Below are 18671 nucleotides of genomic sequence, written 5' to 3'. Positions count from 1 at the left end.
TGACTTCTCCTTCCATTTATTTATTTTTTGTATAAACAGGCAGAAGTCAGTGGTGAGTTTTGTATTTTGATAATGCCTTCTACATTTTTTAATTGGAATTTCACTGTAAGGAAGAGTGGTCTCTTATTCCCCATTTATTTATTCAATTATTTATGTCAGTGTAGACTCATGGTTATTTATTCTGTAGGTCATAATGTCATAGAATAAATATACAGAATTCTCTGTATGAAATCCATGGAAATTTTTAAATTTCCTCTTGATTTTTACTTAAATGATAGCATACTATAGATATTATTTTACTTTTTGTAATGTAACCTGGGAACTCTGCATCGGTTGATAGAAATCTTCGTCATTTATGGCTGCATAGTATTCCATGGAGTGAGTGTATAGTGGTTTATTCAACTACTTTACCACGTGTGGGTGTTGAGGTTGTCCGATATTTCGCAATTCCAAACTGTGTGGCAGTGAGTGAACTTTTGCTTATGGATTTTTATATTATTGGGGGTATATCTTTACGATGAATTTCTAGAGTTCAGACTGCTGGATTGAAAGGTAGGTACAATTATAGATATTGCCTAGTTACCCTCCAAAAGGGTTATAACACTTTATATCCTTACCATGAAGTGTGAAAATTGCATGTTTCCCTGCAGCCCCTCAAATGGAATTTTATTGTTGTCATTCTTTATAATTTTCACCATTCAGTAGGGAAGAAATGGTATTTCAGGGTTTTCATTTTTCATTTCTGTAATTGTGAGTGGGTTTGACCATCTTTTATAGTTTGGCCATTTAGATATACTTTTGTCAATCATTCATTGTCTCTTATTGTTTATCTATTGTCTTTCAATTTGTGTCAGTTTTTATATTGGTCTGTGACATATGTCACAGGCATATTCTCCCCCTTTGTCAGCTGTCATTTTACTTTGTTATACAGAATATTTTATTCTTTTGCCATTAAATTTATGAATCTTTTTCAAATTCTTTTGGATTTTGAGTCATGGCTAAGTTATCACCTTTCTGTAAAATGAGGCTAAAGAGACGTTTACTTTTTTTCTGGTACTTGTCACTTACATAGTGACATTAATGTCTCCAATCCTTTTGGAGTTTATTCTTATCTATGGTGTGAAGTATGAGTCTACTTTTTCCTTTGTGTAACCTAATTGTTCTAGAGCTCTTTTTATCTCTAGAAATGTTGTAGTGCTTTTTTTTTTTTTTTTTTAAATCTCTAAACATTTTTTTAGTGATGGGGTCTTGTTATATTGCTCAAGCTGGATTGCAGTGGCTGTTCACAGGTACAATAATGGCTTACTACAGCCTTGAGATCATGGACCAACGTGATTCTCCTGCCTTTGCCTCCCTAGTAGCTGGGACTCTAGGCACACACCACCACACCTGGTGCTTGTACTAGCACTCTTTAGTAAAAATTTAGTCTTTACACCAGTGTTTTGGGATGCCATTTTTGTCATATCGAATTTCCAAATTTACACAGGTCTATTTTGGGCTTTCTGTTCTGCTCCACGGTTCTGTTTATTTATATTCCATCTACCCTGTTTGTAAAGGAAGTTTTATTTATATTATAATTTGACTTCTGCTAGGGCTAGTCCGTCCTCTCTTTCTTTCTTTCTTTCTTTCTTTCTTTCTTTCTTTCTTTCTTTCTTTCTTTCTTTCTTTCTTTCTTTCTTTCTTTCTTTCTTTCTTTCTTTCCCTCCCTCCCTCCCTCCCTCCCTCCCTCCCTCCCTCCCTCCCTCCCTCCCTCCCTCCCTTCCTTCCTTCCTTCCTTCCTTCCTTCCTTCCTTCCTTCCTTCCTTCCTTCCTTCCTCTCTTTCTCTCTTTCTCTCTCTCTCTTTCTTACTTTTTTTTTTTTTTCTTTCAGAATCTCACTCTGTCACCCAGGCTATAGTGCAGTGGTGCAATCTTGACTCACTGCAACCTCTACCTCCTGGGTTCAAGTGATTCATGTGCCTCAGCCTCTCGAGTAGCTGGGGTTACTATTAGCCACCATGCTTGGCTAATTTTTGTATTTTTAGTAGAGACAGGATTTCACCATATTGGCCAGGCTGGTCTCGAACTCCTGGCCTCAAGTGATCTGCCCGCCTGGGCGTCCCACAGTGCTGGGATTACAGGCGTGAACTACCGTGTCTGGCCTAGTTTTTCTTTCTAAAGTGTTTTTCTGGCTATTCTTTCATGTGAATTTTTTCAAATGAACTTTAATATCATCTGTGTAACTCCATGAAAAATCAGCTTAGTATTTGTATTGGTAAATTAGAAATTAATTTTTTTTTTTGAGACAGAGTTTCACTCTGTTACCCAGGCTGGACTGCAGTGGCACAGTCTTGGCTCACTGCGGCCTCTGCCCCCCGCGTTCAAGTGATTCTCCTGCCTCAGCCTCCTGAGTAGCTGGGGTTACCATGCCCAGCTAATTTTTGTGTTTTTAGTGGAGACGGGGGTTTCACCATGTTGGCCAGGCTGGTCTTGAACTCCTGACCTCAAGTGATCCACCTGCCTTGGCCTCCCAGAGTGCTGGAATTACAGGCACCTGGCTGGAAATTAATTTTTAATAAATTAATTTAGGGAGAACTGAGAGTTTTATGGGGTCAAGTCCTTCTGTGTAAGAATAGATGATGGCTTTACATTTATTCAGCTCTACTTTTGTGTCTTTTAGCAGTGTCTTAATGTTTTCCCAGTATAGACTTTGGATATACAGATGTCCTTCCAGATCTGTGGGGGATTGGTTCCAGGATTCCCCGAAGATACCAAAATCTGACATTGCTCAAGTGCCTGATATTAAATGGTGTAGTACTTGCACGTAACCTATGCATATTCTCCTGTATACTTTAAATCATCTCTGGATTACTTGTAATCCCTAATAGTATAAATGCTAGATAATACTTGTTTTAGTGTATTGTTTAGGGAATAATGAAAATTTAAAAAAATCTGTACATGTTTAGTACGGACACAGTTTTTTTCCCCTGAGTATTTTTGATCTACGGTTGGTTGAATCCATGGATACAGAACACATGTGATATGGTCTGGCTCTGTGTGCCCACCCAAATCTGATTGTGTAACTCCCATAATTCCCATGTGTTGCGGGAGGAACCCAATGGGAGATGATTGAGTCATGGGGGTGGGTCTTTCCCCTGCTGTTCTCATGATAGTGCATGGGTCTCATGAGATCTGACTGTTTTAAAAAACGGAAGTTGCCCTACACAAACTCTCTTTTTTCCTGCCACCATCCATTTAAGGTGTGACTTACTCCTTACCTTCCACCATGATTGTGAGGTCTCCCCAGCCACATGGAACTGTAAGTCCAATAAACTTCTTTCTTTTGTAAATTGCCCAGTCTTGGGTATGTCTTTATCAGCAGTGTGAAAACAGACTAATACACGATGGATACAGATATCTTTTTATAGTTATTCCTTTATGTTTTATGTTCTTTGTTGCCTTTGTAAATGTTTTTTTTTCCTGCCTTTCATAGAGGTTTTCTCTCTCATTTTGATCTCTAACTGGTTATTGCTTGTTTATATAAAGGCTATTATTTCTATATATTCATTTTATATTGTCTTACTGAACTTTTTTTTAGTTTGAGTTAATTTTTATCATTCATTTTTTTCTAGAATTTTCTATGGTACTCTCATTTCATCTGGAAATGAGAGTTTTCTTCATTTTCAAATTCTTATTCTGTTATTTCTTTTGTCTAATAACAGTTTCTTTTGTCCAGTTTGTCTTTTGTCTAATTATAGTGTTAGGCAGTAGTGGAGATAGTGGATAATCTTGCCTTGTTCCTTGTCTTAGTGGAATTGACTTTAGTACATCTCCCATTAAGTAAGATACCGGCTTTTGCACTACATCTATTTTATCATGTTAAGAAACTATCCATGCATTTCTGTTTTCTTAGAGGTTTTTCTTTTTTAAAAATGGATACACAATATCCATACATATTTATGGAGTACATATAGATATTTTAGTACATGCATACAATGTGTAATGATCAAATCAGGGTAATTAGTATATTCATCACCTCAAACATTTATCATTTCTTTGTGTTGGGAATATTAAAAATCCTCTCTACTAGCTATTTTTAAATATACAATAGATTAGTGTTAGCTGTGGTTACCCTACTGTGCTGTAGAACACTAGAACTTATTCGTCCTGTCTAACTCTACAGCCCCTTTCTATCTTTTTTTCCCCTGTTCTTTCCTAGCCTCTGGTAACCATGATTCTACTCTTCTTCCATTAGATCAACTTATTTAGCTCTCACACATGAGTGAGAAGATGCAGCATTTGTCTTTCTGTGCCTGGATTATTTCACTTAACATAATGTTCTCCAGACTCATCCATGTTGCCACAAATGACAGGATTTCATTTTTTGAGTGACTGAATAAGTTTCCTTTGTGAATATATACCACAGTTTAAAAATCCATTTATTTGTTGATGAATACTTCAGTTAATTCCATATCTTGGTTATAGAAAACAATGCTGCAGTGAACATGGGAGTACAGATAATACTTCAACATCTGATTTCCTTTTCTTGGAATATGGACCCCAGAGTGGAATTGCTGTACCATATCATATTTCTATTTTTAGTTTTTTTTTTTTTTTTTTTAATCTTCTATACTGTCAGTACTATTTTACATTCCACCAACAGTGTGGAAGAATTTCCCTTTCTCTGCATCTGCACCGACATCTTTTTTTAAAATCTTTTTTTATGATAGCTATTTTAACTGGGATGAGATGATATCTCATTGTGGCTTTGATTTATAGTTCCCTGATAACTGGTGATGTTGAACTTTTTTTATATACCTGTTGGCCACTTGTATGTCTTCTTTTCAGGAGTGTCTATTCATTTGCCCATATTTTAATCAGATTTTTATTTTTATTTTTTTTTGCTGTTGAATTGTTTGAGCGTCCCCCGCCCCAACACCCGGTTGTTTTTTTGAGACGGAGTCTCACTCTGTTGCCCAGGCGGGAGTGCAGTGGCACAATCTTGGCTCACTGGAACCTCTGACTCCTGAGTTCAAGTGATTTTCCTGCCTCAGCTTCGTGAGTAGTTGGGATTACAGGTGTGCACCACTATGCCCAGCTTATTTTTGTATTTTTAGTAGAGACGACAGGGTTTCATCATGTTGGCCATGCTGGTCTCAAACTCCTGACCTCAAGTGATCTGCCCACCTCGGCCTCCCAAACTGCTGGGATTACAGGCGTGAGCCACTGTGCCTGACCAATTTGTTTCAGTTCCTTATATATTCTGGATTTTAATTTCTTGTTGAATTCTGTAGGTTGTCGCTTTACTCTGTTGATTGTTTTCTTTTCTGTGCAGAAGCCTTCTAGTTTGGTGTAATCTCATTTGTCTATTCTTGCTTTTGTTGCCAGTCCTTTTGAGATCTTACCCAAGAAATCTTTGCCCAGACTAATGTCTGAGACATTTCCCCTGTGTTTTCTTCTAGTATTTTCATAGTTTCTGTTGTTACATCTAAATTTTTAACCCATTTTGAATTGATTTTTATGTGGTGAAAGATGGGACTCTAGTTTCGTTCTTCTGAATATAGATACCTTGTTTTCCTAGCACCATTTATTGAAGAAACTCCCCTTTCTCCAATATATGTTCTTGGCAGCTTTGTTGAAATCAGTTGGCTATAACTGAATGGATTTATTTCTGGGTTCTTTGTTCTGTTTCATTGGTTTACGTCTGTTTTTGTTACTATAGCTTTGTAGTGTATTTTGAGGTCAGGTAGCATGATACCCTTAGCTTTATTCTTTTTGCTGAGGATTACTTTGGCTACTTGGGCCTTCTGTGGTTCCATACACATTTTACGTTTTTTTTTTTTTTTTAATTTCTGTGAGGAATGTCATTGGTATTTTGATAGGGATTGCCTTGAATCTGTAGATCATTTCAGGTAGTAATGACATTTAAAGAACATTAATTATTCCAATCCATGAGCATGCAGTATTTTTCCTTTGTGTGTGTGTGTGTGTGTGTGTGTGTGTGTGTGTGTGTCCTCTTAATTTCTTTCATTAGAGTTTTATAGCTTTCATTGTAGAGATCTTTCATCTCTTTGGTTAAGTTTATTCCTGGGTATTTTATATTTTTTTTAGCTATTATAAATGTTACTGCTTTCTTGATTTTTTAAAATTAGTTTATTTTCAATTGGTTTATAGAAAAGCACCGATTTTTATATGTTGATTTTGTCTCCTACAACTTTACTTAATTTATCAGTTCTAACAGTTTATTGGTGGGGTCTTTAGGTTTTTCTAAATATAAGATCATGTCATCTGCAAACACGGACAGTTCGACTTCCTCCTTTCCAATCTGGTTTCTCTTTATTTCTTACTATTGCCTAATTGCTCTGATTAGGACTTCCTCTTAGAGTTTTATCAGGTGTGGGTGGGGAGTTTTGTTGAAAGCATTTCAGAAGATTGATGGAATTATTTTTCCTCTTAGATCTATTAATATGACATATAGTGTTAGTAGATTTGCTGATATTGAATTGACCTTGTGTTTCTGGAGTAAATTTCATATGGTATGTTTTTTAAAAAATATATTCTTGGCAAAAAAATACTCAATAAAATATTATCATTGAGGTCCATTTGTGATATTTGCCTGTAGTTATATTTTTTGAACTGTCTTTTTCTGCTTTGGGCATCAGTGTTATACTTGCTTCATATAAAGAATTAGAATATCTTTATTCATTTTCAGCACTCTGGAACAATTTACAGATAATTGGAACTATCTGGTTTTTGAAGACTTAGAATTTCCCTGAGAACACATCTGGTCCGTTTGCTTTTTTTGTGGGATGGTTCCTATATAAATTTCTGTATATGTTCTTTAGAAATTGGTCTGTTTAAGCTTTCTATCTCTAATTGGGGCAATTTTGGTAATCTGTATTTCTGTATGAAATTATCCATATCATCTTGGTTTTAAATTTACAGTCATGCGTTGCATTTTCAGTCCGTGATGGACTGCATATGTGATGGTGGTTTCATAAGATTATAATGGAGCTGAAAAATTTTTGTCACCTGGTTATATCATATCAATTGTAATGTTGTCACACAATGCATTACTCAAGTGTTTCTGGTGATGCTGGTGTAGACAAACCTACTGTGCTGCCAGTTGTATAAAAGTATAGCACGTACAATCGTGTACATATATAATACTTGATGATGATAATAAATGACTATTTTACTGGTTTATGCACTTAATGTGCTAAACTTTTATTATTATTTTAGAGTGAGCTGTTTCTACCGATTTAAAAAAAAAGAAAGTTAACTGTAAAACAGCCTCACGCAGGTCCTTCAGGAGGGATTCCAGAGGAAGTCATTGTTATCACAGGAAATCACAGCTCCAAGTGTGTTATTGCCCCTGAAGGTCTTCTAGTAGAGCAAGATGTGGAGGTGGAAGACGGGGATAGTGATGATCCCCACCCTGTGCAGACTGAGGCTAATGTGTGTGTTTGTGTCTTCATTCTTAAGAAAAATGTTCAAAAGGTAAATTAAACATTTTTTAAATAAAAAAAAGGTTATGGAATAAAGATATAATGAAAAAATATTTTTGTCAGCTGAACAATTTGTGTTTTAAGGTAATTGCTATTATAAGAGTCAAAACGTTAAAACGAAAAAGTTTATAAAGTAAAAAAGTTATAGTAAGCTAAGGTTAGTTTATTATTGAAATATAAAATTTTTAATAATTTTAGTGTAGTCTAAAATGTACAGTGTTTATTAAGTCTACAGCCTTGTCAGTCATGTCCTAGGCCTTCACATTCACTCACCACTCACCCACTGACTTACGCAGAGCAACTTTCAGTCCTGCAAACTCCATTCATGGTAAGTGCCCTAGACAGGTGTATCATTTTTAAAAAGTCGGCCGGTCACGGCTGTAATCCCAGCACTTTGGGAGGCCGAGGTGGGTGGATCACGAGGTCAGGAGATCAAGACCATCCTGGCTAACACAGTGAAACCCCGTCTCTACTAAAAATATAAAATATTAGCCGGGTGTGCTGGCGGGCGCCTGCGGTCCCAGCTACTCAGGAGGCTGAGGCAGGAGAATGGCGCGAACCCAGGAAGTGGAGCTTGTAGTGAGCGGAGATTGCGCCACTGCACTCTAGCCTGGGTAACAGAGCGAGACTCCATCTCAAAATAAAATAAAATAAAAAAGTCTTTTATGCTGTATTTTTATCGCACCTTTTTTATGTTTGGATACACAAATACTTACTATTGTGTTACAATTATCCACAGCATCTAGTGTAGTAACATGCTGTCTGGGTTTGTAGCCTAGGAGCAATTGTCTGCAATATATGAGGGCCTAGGTATCTAGTAGGTTATACCATCTAGGTTTGTGTAAGTACACTTGAAGAATGATGAAATTGCCTAATGACGTATTTCTTGGAAGGTATCTCCATTATTAAGTGATACATGACTATATTTGCATAGAAGTCTGCAAAAGTGACCTCTTATGACTTTAAAACAATTTCTTCTGTTTTTATGATTATTTATGCCTTGTTTTTTATTGATAATTTTGTGTGTGAGATGGAGTCTTGCTCTGTCGCCCAAGCTGGAGTACAGTGGCATGATTTCGGCTCACTGCAACCTCTGCCTCCCAGGTTCAAGCAATTGTCCTGCCTCAGCCTCCCTAGTAGCTGGGATTACAGGCATCTGCCTCCATGCCTGGGTAATTTTTGTATTTTTAGTAGAGATGGGGTTTCACCATGTTGACCTGGGTGGTCTTGAACTCCCGGCCTCAGGTGATCCACCTGCCTCAGCCTCCCAAAGTGCTGGGATTACAGGCGTGAGCCATCGTGCCTGGCTAAATTTGTTTTTTTTGTTTACTTTGCTTATTTCATTTTCCAACGAAGTCTTTATTTTTTTTGAGATAGAGTTTTATTCTTGTCACCCAGGCTGGAGTGCAATGGCGAAATCTTGCCTCACTGCTACCTCCACCTCCCAGATTCAAGCGATTCTCCTGCCTCAGCCTTCCTGGTAGCTGGGATTGCAGGCACATGCCACACCTGGGTAATTTTTGTCTTTTTAGTAGAGACGGAGTTTCCCCATGTTGGCCAGACTGGTCTCAAACTCCTGACATCAGGTGATCCGCCCACCTTGGCCTCCCAAAGTGCTGGAATTACAGGTGCGAGCCCCTGTGCATGGCCAGAGCTAAGTGTTTAATTTATCTTTTATTCTTGCACTTTTGCTGCTAAGTTTTTAGTAATATGAATTTTTCTCTCTTTACCGTTTTAAATCCTAGAGATTTGTGATTTATCATTTTGCGAATGTTCAATGGGTGCTTGAAAAGGTGTATTCTCTTCTGTTATTAGGAAGTAACACTGAATCTAGATACATAAGATCTGGTTTTTTTTTTTTTTTTTTTGACTCTATTTAAATCTTCTTTCTACTGTAATTACTTGAGTCTTGTGTGGAGAATGTATAGGTCTGTTATTGTTAGTGCATTTCTTCTTGCAGCCTCAACTTGGTTTTATGTTATTCCGTGCATAGGTATCTATAGATGTTATAATTTTTTTGTCAATTGTGTCTCTACAGTGTTCTTGGGCTGGGCATGGAAAAAACCAAACTGCTTTTCTTTTCACGTTTAATCAATTTTGGCTTGAATTATTCTTTGTATGTTACTCTTTTGTCTCTTTTTAATTTTAATCATGCTGAGTTATTTAGCTTTAGGCATGTTTCTGGTATATGGAATAGAATTGGGTCTTGCTTTGTGAACCACATTTAAAATCTTTTTCTTTTAATAGGTGAGTTAAGCTTCTTTACAGTAAGTCTTCACTTAATGTCCTGAATAGATTCTTGGAAACACAGTTTTAACTGAAATGAATTACTGTATGTATGTTGTAGGAACTTAACTCTTGCTCATATCAATTAACCTATGGTAAAATTGTTTCTTTATACTACAGTTGTTTCACTTAAACTTGTGGTTTCCAAGAACCTATTGATGGCATTAAGTGAGGACTTACTGTTTGATGTGACTACATTGTTTGGTCTCTGCTCTGTTGTGATGTTTTAAAATTGTATATATTATTTTTTATTTACTATGTTTCTCTGTGACGTGTGTTTTTTTCTTTAAATTAATAAAGTGTTATTTAGGAAGTTGCATATTTTGAGTGGTTAACTTTTATTTATGACTTCTAAATGCCTATAGTTTCATTGCCTATGTTTTTGTTTTTGTTTTTGAGACAGGGTCTTCCTCATACCCAGTCTGGAGTGCAGTGTCATGAGGCATGGTTGTAGTTCATTGTAACCTGTAACTCCTGGGCTCATGGGATCTTCCCACCTCAGCCTCCCTAGTATCTATGACTACGGGAGTGTGTCACCACACATGGCTAGATTGATTGATTGATTGATTGATTGATTGTAAAGACAGGGTCTCACTATGTTGCCAAGGCCAGTCTCAAACTCCCGGCCTCAAGCAACCCTTCTCCTGCCCTGGCCTCCCAAAGTGTTGAGATTATAGGCATGAGCCACTGTACCCAGTTTCCATTGCCTGTTTAAGCATTTACCATCTGCTTTGTCAGTGTTCAAGAGTATCCTTTTATTCCTGACTTTTGCAAACCAAAGAATGTATTTTACTTTCTCAGTTTCTCACCCTACACATTTTTCTGCATTATTTCTATTTATTATAACATTTGTACATTGACCTACTTTTTTCCTACTTTTGTTTTGTGCATTGCTACAATGCATAGCATTTGTACATTAATTCCCCCCTTTATTTTAGTTTTAGATCTACAGTTATGTAGGAATGAGCTCATTATCAGTCCTTTTGCTGAAATTTCCCCAGACCCCTCTTGGTTGCATGAAGCTCATCCTGTTTATTTAGATTCTTCAAGAAGGGATTATGGATTCTTGTGTGTTAAAAACTTTTTACATAGCCTTGAAACTTGAAGGATACCTTGGTTGTTTTTAAAGTTCATTATTCGTACTTTCTTATTGAATTTCTAAAAAAATGCTTTTCCATTGTTGCATTATATTTTACTTTAGACAACTCTGAGACCAGTTGAATTTATTTGCCTTCATTCATTATTTTATCTTTTATGCCTAGTGGCCTTGGACACTTTTTCTTTGTTTTTGAAGTCTAAGAATTTACTAGGATGTGTCTTGCAGTTGACTTCTAGGTAAATTCTCCCAGGTATTGGTTGACCCTTTTAATATGCAGATTCAAGTTTTGTTAAATATTGTTTCTATTTATTTTTATTTCTTTTTAAAATTTTTTTGCTGGGACACTAGTTTTATCAATGTTATTTTTTCTTTTTCGCTTTCTAATTCCATCACTTTCTCTTTGACTTTTAATTTTTTTAATTTTTATTTTTTTCTGAGACAGGCTCTTGCTCTGTTGCCCAGGTTGGAGTGTAGTGGCGTAATCTTGGCTTACTACAACCTCCACCTCCCAGGTCAAGTGTTTCTTGTGCCTCAGCCTCCTGAGTAGCTGGGATTACAGGTGCCCACCACCATGCCTGGCTAATTTTTGTGCTTTTAGTAGAGATGGGGTTTCGCCATGTTGGCCAGGCTGGTCTCGAACTCCTGGCCTCAAGTGATCTGCATGCTTCAGCCTCCGAAAGTGCTCGGATTACAGGCATGAGCCACCATTCCCAGCCTAATTTTGTTGAGTTTTAAAATAATTTTTATTTAGAATTTTATATAGGTGTTTTTAAACATATGACATTATATTTGAAATTTCTTACACATAGTTAGTAAAGGAAGGAAAACTAAAGAAGAATTTCCTGACAATAGAGCACTGTTAGCAATGTTTGATTCCTTACATTTGGTTCTCAAACCATTGCTATTCTAGGACTGATCCTTTTTAAGGATGGTTGAAACTAGGACAGATTGTCACTTGTCTGGAATTGTTCTTCCTATAAGCAAGACTTTATTAATACTGAATGTTATCTCCCTCTGTCTCTGTCTGTGATTCTCTTGAAAGTGCTTCATTCTGACTGAAGGAAAACTTTTGCTTTCTGCATGTAGCTTTATATAGAAACCTGGCACGACAGGGCACTTTCGGGTCATACTTTGAGTCTTAAGAAATATTGAAAAATATAATCTAACAATGATGCTTCTGTTCAGCAAGGCAAGGAATTTGTAACAGGGCAAAACTTAAACCTGTTTCTTGTTTGCTAGCCCATAAGGAGGCAGCTTGTTTTTATCATCAAAGTTTCCTGACATCAGGATGTGACTTCGAGAAGAGGAAAATAACACTTATTGGCACCAAAGATACTAAGGTATTTAATGCCTTAAATGAATAATCAGTATATGTGAACAATGAAAAAACAGATGGGGAAGGATACCCAGTTTCAGTTTCATCTGTTGTATCATGTTACTTGGAGGTATTTAGCTTAAGCCTCTTCCCTGTTGGCCCACTTTATCCTAGTTGTTTCACTGTTGCGAATGCATTTACAATTATTTTAAAAGATGGCCTCATTCTGTAGGTGATTCCCTATAAAGAACGTTGTAGAAGGTTATTATAACAACTCCTAAGCATCAACTGGAGTCTAAAATGTTTCTAGGCAGCAAGAGTCATATGTGTGCTTGACCTTTGGGAAATCTGGTTCTTTCCTGTTGCTTGTTTTTATCCTGGCACTGTCACCCACTTGTGCCCAGGCCAGCTTCAACCACTGTCTTGCCTGAGCCTACATTTTGTGTTTTTTCCATTTTAGCGTGTTTCACAAATTTATTGAATTACTACTTTGTACCAGGCATTGTGTTAGGGGGCAGGTATAAAAGCAGAGTTCTCATCTTTTATTTGATAGGAAAGACAGTGTGACAGTTATCAGTTTACTTATTCTTAGCCCCTAATCCAGCCTTGTTTGCCTTGCCTTGGGTGACATAACTAGACTCTGTAATAGCTGTCCTTTATCAGCTGCTATAATGTTAGTAGATGGTCTTGGAGGGGAATTGCAAAGTGATGGCAGCAGGAAAGCGCTTGTCTTCTGGGTTCCAGTTTTCCTCCATTTTCAGTTCACTCCAGGAGGGAGAGATGGGTGCATGGAAAGCCTGGTGGAGCTCATGATAGTATAGATCCTGCCTCCTTTCTCATGACATTACAGACTGTCTTAGTTTGCTCAGCTGCTGGTACAAAATACCATAGAGCGGGTGGATTGTAAACAACAGAAATTTATTTCTTACAGTGCTGGAGGCTGGGAATTCCAAGAATAAGACACCAGCAGATTTGATGTCTAGTGAGAACTCACTTGATGGTTCATAGATGGCACGTTTTAGCTGTATTCTCACACAGTGGAAGGGGCAAGGCAGTTAGCTTTATGTGGTCTCATTTATAAGGCCACTATCTCATTCATGAGGGTCCCACCCTCATGACCTAATCACCTCGCAGGGGCTCCGTGTCCTAATACCACATTGGTGATTATATTTCAGCATATGAATTTTGGGGGGACACAAACATTCAGACAATAACACAGGCCATCTCCCTCAAGAAACCCTGGTTCTAGCTGTAATAGTCTGTACTTATCTGATCTGCTGTTCCTTCTCTGCCTAGATGACATTTATTTAAATACCTTTTATTATCTAACAGCACTTCCCTCTTGCAGTCTTCCCTAAACACCAGCCTGTATTAGTCTGTTCTCACACTGCTATAAAGACATACCCGAGTCTGGGTAATTTATGGTGAAACGAGGTTTTTTTTTTGTTTGTTTGTTTGTTTGTTTTTTTTTTGAGACGGAGTCTCGCTCTGTCGCCGGGCTGGAGTGCAGTGGCCGGATCTCAGCTCACTGCAAGCTCCACCTCCCGGGTTTTTACGCCATTCTCCTGCCTCAGCTTCCCGAGTAGCTGGGACTACAGGCGCCCGCCACCTGGCCCGGCTAGTTTTTTGTATTTTTTAGTAGAGACCGGGTTTCGCCGTGTTAGCCAGGATGGTCTCGAACTCCTGACCTCGTGATCCGCCCGTCTCGGCCTCCCAAAGTGCTGGGATTACAGGCTTGAGCCACCGCGCCCGGCCTTGAAACGAGGTTTAATTGACCCACGGTTCCACAGCTCTTACAGGAAGCAAGGCTGGGGAGGCCTCAGGAAACTTACAGTGATAGCAGAAGGTGAAGGGGAAGCAGGCATAATCTTCACATGGCAGAGCAGGAGGAGGTGGGAGTTGCTACACACTTTTAAACAGTGAGATCTTGTGAGAACTCTATCAGGAGAACAGCAAGGGGGATGTCTGCCCCCCATGATTTGAACACCTCCTGCCAGGCCCCTCCTCCAACAATGGGAATTACAATTTGACATGAGATTTTGGTGGGGACACAGAGTCAAATCATATCACAGCCTAAGTTAGATTTCCCAACTTGAATTCCTTTAAAGCATCTGAGATTTACCATAGATGTGTTATTCTATTAGACTGCGTTATAATTTTTAGTTGGCTTGTGTTTTCCCTCCTGAAAACTGTGAGCTCTTTAATTTCAGTATGACTAGTGCTTAGTAACATAACCTCTCAGATGCTTACTGAATTGATTTAAATCTGCTATATACTGTTTACTTTTTCCTTCCACTTAAAATAATAACTCTTTTTTTTTTTTTTTTTTTTTTTTTTTTTTTTTTAAGAGACAGGGTCTTGCTATGTTGCCTAGGTAGGAGTGCAGTGACTTTCACAGGTGCAAGCATAGCACACTGTAGCCTTCAACTCCTGGGCTCAAGAAGTCCTCCAGCCTCAGCCTTCTGAGTAGCTGGAACTACAGGTGCACACACTGTGCCTGTCTTATCTTTTACTGAGCAATGTGTTAGGTGCTTTTATATACTTTGTCTAGTTTAATCCCATTGGAACTTAGGAAACAAATTTAGAGGAGTTAAGTATCTTGCTCCCATGTTTATATAGCTAGGAAGTTACACAGTTCATTTTAAAACCTGGATCATTCCTGCTCCTATTCATCTTCTTAAATATTCAGATGATGTTAAAAAGTAACCAAGTTTTTGGAATATAGCTATTTTGTTTCTTATCCTTATTATTTTTATTTTTTATTTTTTGAGACGGAGTCTCGCTCTGTCGCCCAGGCTGGAGCGCAGTGGCCTGATCTCAGCTCACTACAAGCTCCGCCTCCCGGGTTTACGCCATTCTCCTGCCTCAGCCTCCTGAGTAGCTGGGACTACAGGCGCCCGCCACCTCGCCCAGCTAGTTTTTTGTATTTTTTAGTAGAGACGGGGTTTCACCGTCTTAGCCAGGATGGTCTCGATCTCCTGACCTCGTGATCCGCCCGTCTCGGCCTCCCAAAGTGCTGGGATTACAGGCTTGAGCCACCGCGCCCGGCCTTCTTAGCCTTAGTTTTATTGTGTTAATATAGAACCATTAGAGTACCAGAGTAATTCAGCATTTGGTTTAAAAGTCCTGGCTTTACTTATACTGAGAGATTCATTAGCAGAAAATTGCTTATTGATAGTGTCTTATCCTCTTCAAAATCAGAATTAATAAAATGATTCTTTTATTTCTCTCACAGTGATTTTATAAATAGATTTTATTTTTTAGAGCAGGTTTAGGTTCACAGCAAAATTGAGAGGAAGGTACAGAGATGTCCCGTGTATCCCCCGCCCCCACATATCTGCAGCCTGTCCCATTATCAGTATTCCCCATTAGAATGGTGCATTTGTTACAATTGATGGACCTATGTTGACACATCATTATCACCCAGAGAATGTAGTTTACATTAAAGTTCACTTTTCGTATGGTATTTTCTATGGATTTTGACAAATGAATAATGACATGTATCTACCATTATTGTATCATACAGAGTAATTTCACTGCCCTTAAAATCTTTGCCCTGCTTATTCATTCCAAACTCTTAGCAACCACTGATGTTTTGATTGTCTCCACTGTTTTATATTTCCCCAGATACCAGATAGTGGGAGTCATATAATTTGTAGCTTTTTTGGATGGGTTCCTTTCACTTAGTAATATGCACTGAAGTTTCCTCCATATCTTTTCGTGTCTTGATAGCCCATTTTTTAGTGCTGAATAATATTTCGTTGTCAGGATATACCACAGTTTATCCATTCACTTACTGAAGGGCATCTTGGTTGTTTCTAGGTTTTGGCAATTATGAATAAAGCTGCTTTAGGGCAGGTGTGGTGGCTCATGCCTGTAATCCCAGTACTTTTGGAAGCCAGGGTGGGTGGATCACTTGAGGTCAAGAGTTTGAGACCAGCCTGGCCAACATGGCAAAATGCTGTGTCTACTAAAAATACAAAAATTAGCTGGGCGTGGTGGCACGTGCCTGTATTCGCAGCTACTTAGGAGGCTGAGGCATGAGAATCACTTGGGTCCAGGAGATAGAGGTTGCAGTGAGCCAAGATCACTCCACTGCACTCCAGCCTTGGTGACAGAGTGAGTCTCTGTCTCAAACAAACAAAAAATGAATAAAGTTGCTATAAACATTGTGTGCAGTTTTTATATGGACATAAGGTTTCAGCTCTTCTGGGAGGGCAAAAGGAAGGTAATCGCTAGATCTTTTGGTAAGATATGTTTAGTTTCAGAGTATGTTCAGATTCTGTCAAACTGTCTTCCAAGTGACTGTATCATTTTGCATTTATACCTACAATGAATGAGAGTTCCTGTTGCTCTGCATCCTTGCCAACATTTGGTGTTAGCAGTGTTCTGGATTTGGCCATTGTAAGAGGTGCGTAGTGGTATCTCATTGCTTCAATATGCATTTTCCCGATGACATGTGATGTGGAGCATATTTTTATATGCTTATTTACCATTTGCATGTCTTCTTTGGAGAGGTGTCTGTCAAGGGCTTTAGCCCATTTTTTAATCAGATTGTTTTCTTATTGTTGAGTTTTAATATTTCTTTGTATATTTTGGATTACAGTTCTTTATCAGACATATCTTTTGCAAGTATTTTCCTTACTGCTTTTTATTTTCTTGACAATGTCTTTTGCAGAGCAAAATTTTATAATTTTAATGAACTCTAGTTTATTGACTCTTGTGTTCATGGAGCATGCCTTTTGTGTAATATCTAAAAAGTCATTGTCAAACCTAAGGGCATCTAGATTTTCTCCTACGTTATCTCCCAGGAGTTCTATAGTTTTGTGTTTTACATTGAGGTCTGAGCCGTTTTGATCTAATTTTTGTCAAGAATGTAAGGTCTGTGTTTAGATTTGTTTTTTTAGCATGTGGATGTCCAGTTGATCCACCACCATTTTTTGAAAAGACGGTCTTTGTACCATCATATTGGTTTCGCTTCTTTGTCAAAGATCAGTTGATTGTATTTTTGTGGGTCTATTTCTGGGCTCTTTGTTCTGTTCCATTGATCTGTTTGTCTGTTCTTTCATCAGTAGTACATTGTCTTGATTATTGTTCCTTTGCAGAAAGCCTTAAAGTTGAGTAGTGTCATCCTTTTGACTTTATTCTTCTCTTTCAATGTTATGTTGGCTATTGTAGGTCTTTGCCCTTGCCCTATAAGCTTTCTAATCACTTTGTTGATATCCACAAAATAACTTGCAGGGATTTTGATAGGGATTGCATTGAATCTATAGATCAAGTTGGAAAGAACTGACATTTTTACAATATTGAGACTTCCTATCCTAAATATGGGATATCTCTTCATTTATTTAGTTCTTTGGTTTCATTCATTAGAGCTTTTTTAGTTTTTTTTTTTTTAATTTTATTTTATTTTTACTGGAACCACAGGCACACACCATCACACCCTGCTAGTTCTTAAGATGTTTTTGTAGAGATGGGGTCTCCCTATATTGCTCAGTCTGCTCTTGAACTTCTGGGTTCAAGTGATCCTCTTGTGTTGATCTCCCAAAGTTCTAGGATTATAGGTGTGAGCCATCATGCCTGGCTCTTGTGGTTTATTTTCTATAGATTGTGTACCTATTTTGTTAAGCTTACCCCTTCATTTTGGGAGGTGCTAATGTAAATGGTATTGTTATAAATTTCAAATTTCTCTTGTTCATTGCTGGTATTTGGAAAAGCAGTTGACTTTTATATATTAATTATGTATCCTGAAACCTTGCTAAAATAGCTTGTTTTAAGAAGGTTTTTTTTGCCAATACTCTTGAGTGTTTTATGCAGTTATTTTATCTGCGAACAAAGACAGTTTTATTTTTTCCTTCCCAATCAGTATATCTGCTATTTCTTTTTCTTGTATTAACTAGGACAGGGGTCCCCAACCCCTGGGCCATGAACTGGTACTGGTCCGTGGCCTGTTAGGAACCAGGTTGCACAGCAGGAGGTGAGCAGTGGGTGAGTTAAGGAAGCTTTATCTGTGTTTACAGCCGCTCCCCCTTGCTTGCATTACCACCTGAGCTCTGCCTCCTGTCAGATCAGCGGCAGCATTAGATTCTCACAGGAGCATGAACCCTGTTGGGAACTGTGCATGCGAGGGATCCCGGTTGCCTACCCTGTTGGGAACTGTGCATGCGAGGGATCCAGGTTGCCTACCCTGTTGGGAACTGTGCATGCGGGGGATCCAGGTTGCCTGATGATCTGTCAGTGTCTCCCATCACCCGCAGATGGGACCTTGTAGTTGCAAGAAAACAAGCTGAGGGCGTGCACTGATTTTATATTATGTTGAGTTGTGTAATTATTTCATTCTCTATTACAATGTAATAATAGAAATAAAGTGCACAATAAATGTAATGCGCTTGAATCACCCTGAAACCATCTCTCACCCAATCTGTGGAAAAATTATCTTCCCGGAAACTGGTCTCTGGTGCCAAAAAGGTTGGGGGCCACTGAA

The 18671-nt window shown here is 38.2% G+C and overlaps 1 protein-coding gene across 2 annotated transcripts in view; it reads left to right on the top strand.

The window, feature by feature from the left end:
- CDKAL1 (CDK5 regulatory subunit associated protein 1 like 1) overlaps positions 1 to 18671 on the top strand; it is a 707863-nt gene that overhangs the window by 142092 nt on the left and 547100 nt on the right. The window lies entirely within an intron of this gene.

This window comes from Macaca mulatta, chromosome 4 (genome assembly GCF_049350105.2).
Source record: "Macaca mulatta isolate MMU2019108-1 chromosome 4, T2T-MMU8v2.0, whole genome shotgun sequence".
NCBI classification, from domain to species: domain Eukaryota; kingdom Metazoa; phylum Chordata; class Mammalia; order Primates; family Cercopithecidae; genus Macaca; species Macaca mulatta.
The sequence above is the reverse complement of the archived record's forward strand: the minus strand, read 5'-3'. Positions and strand labels throughout refer to the sequence as shown.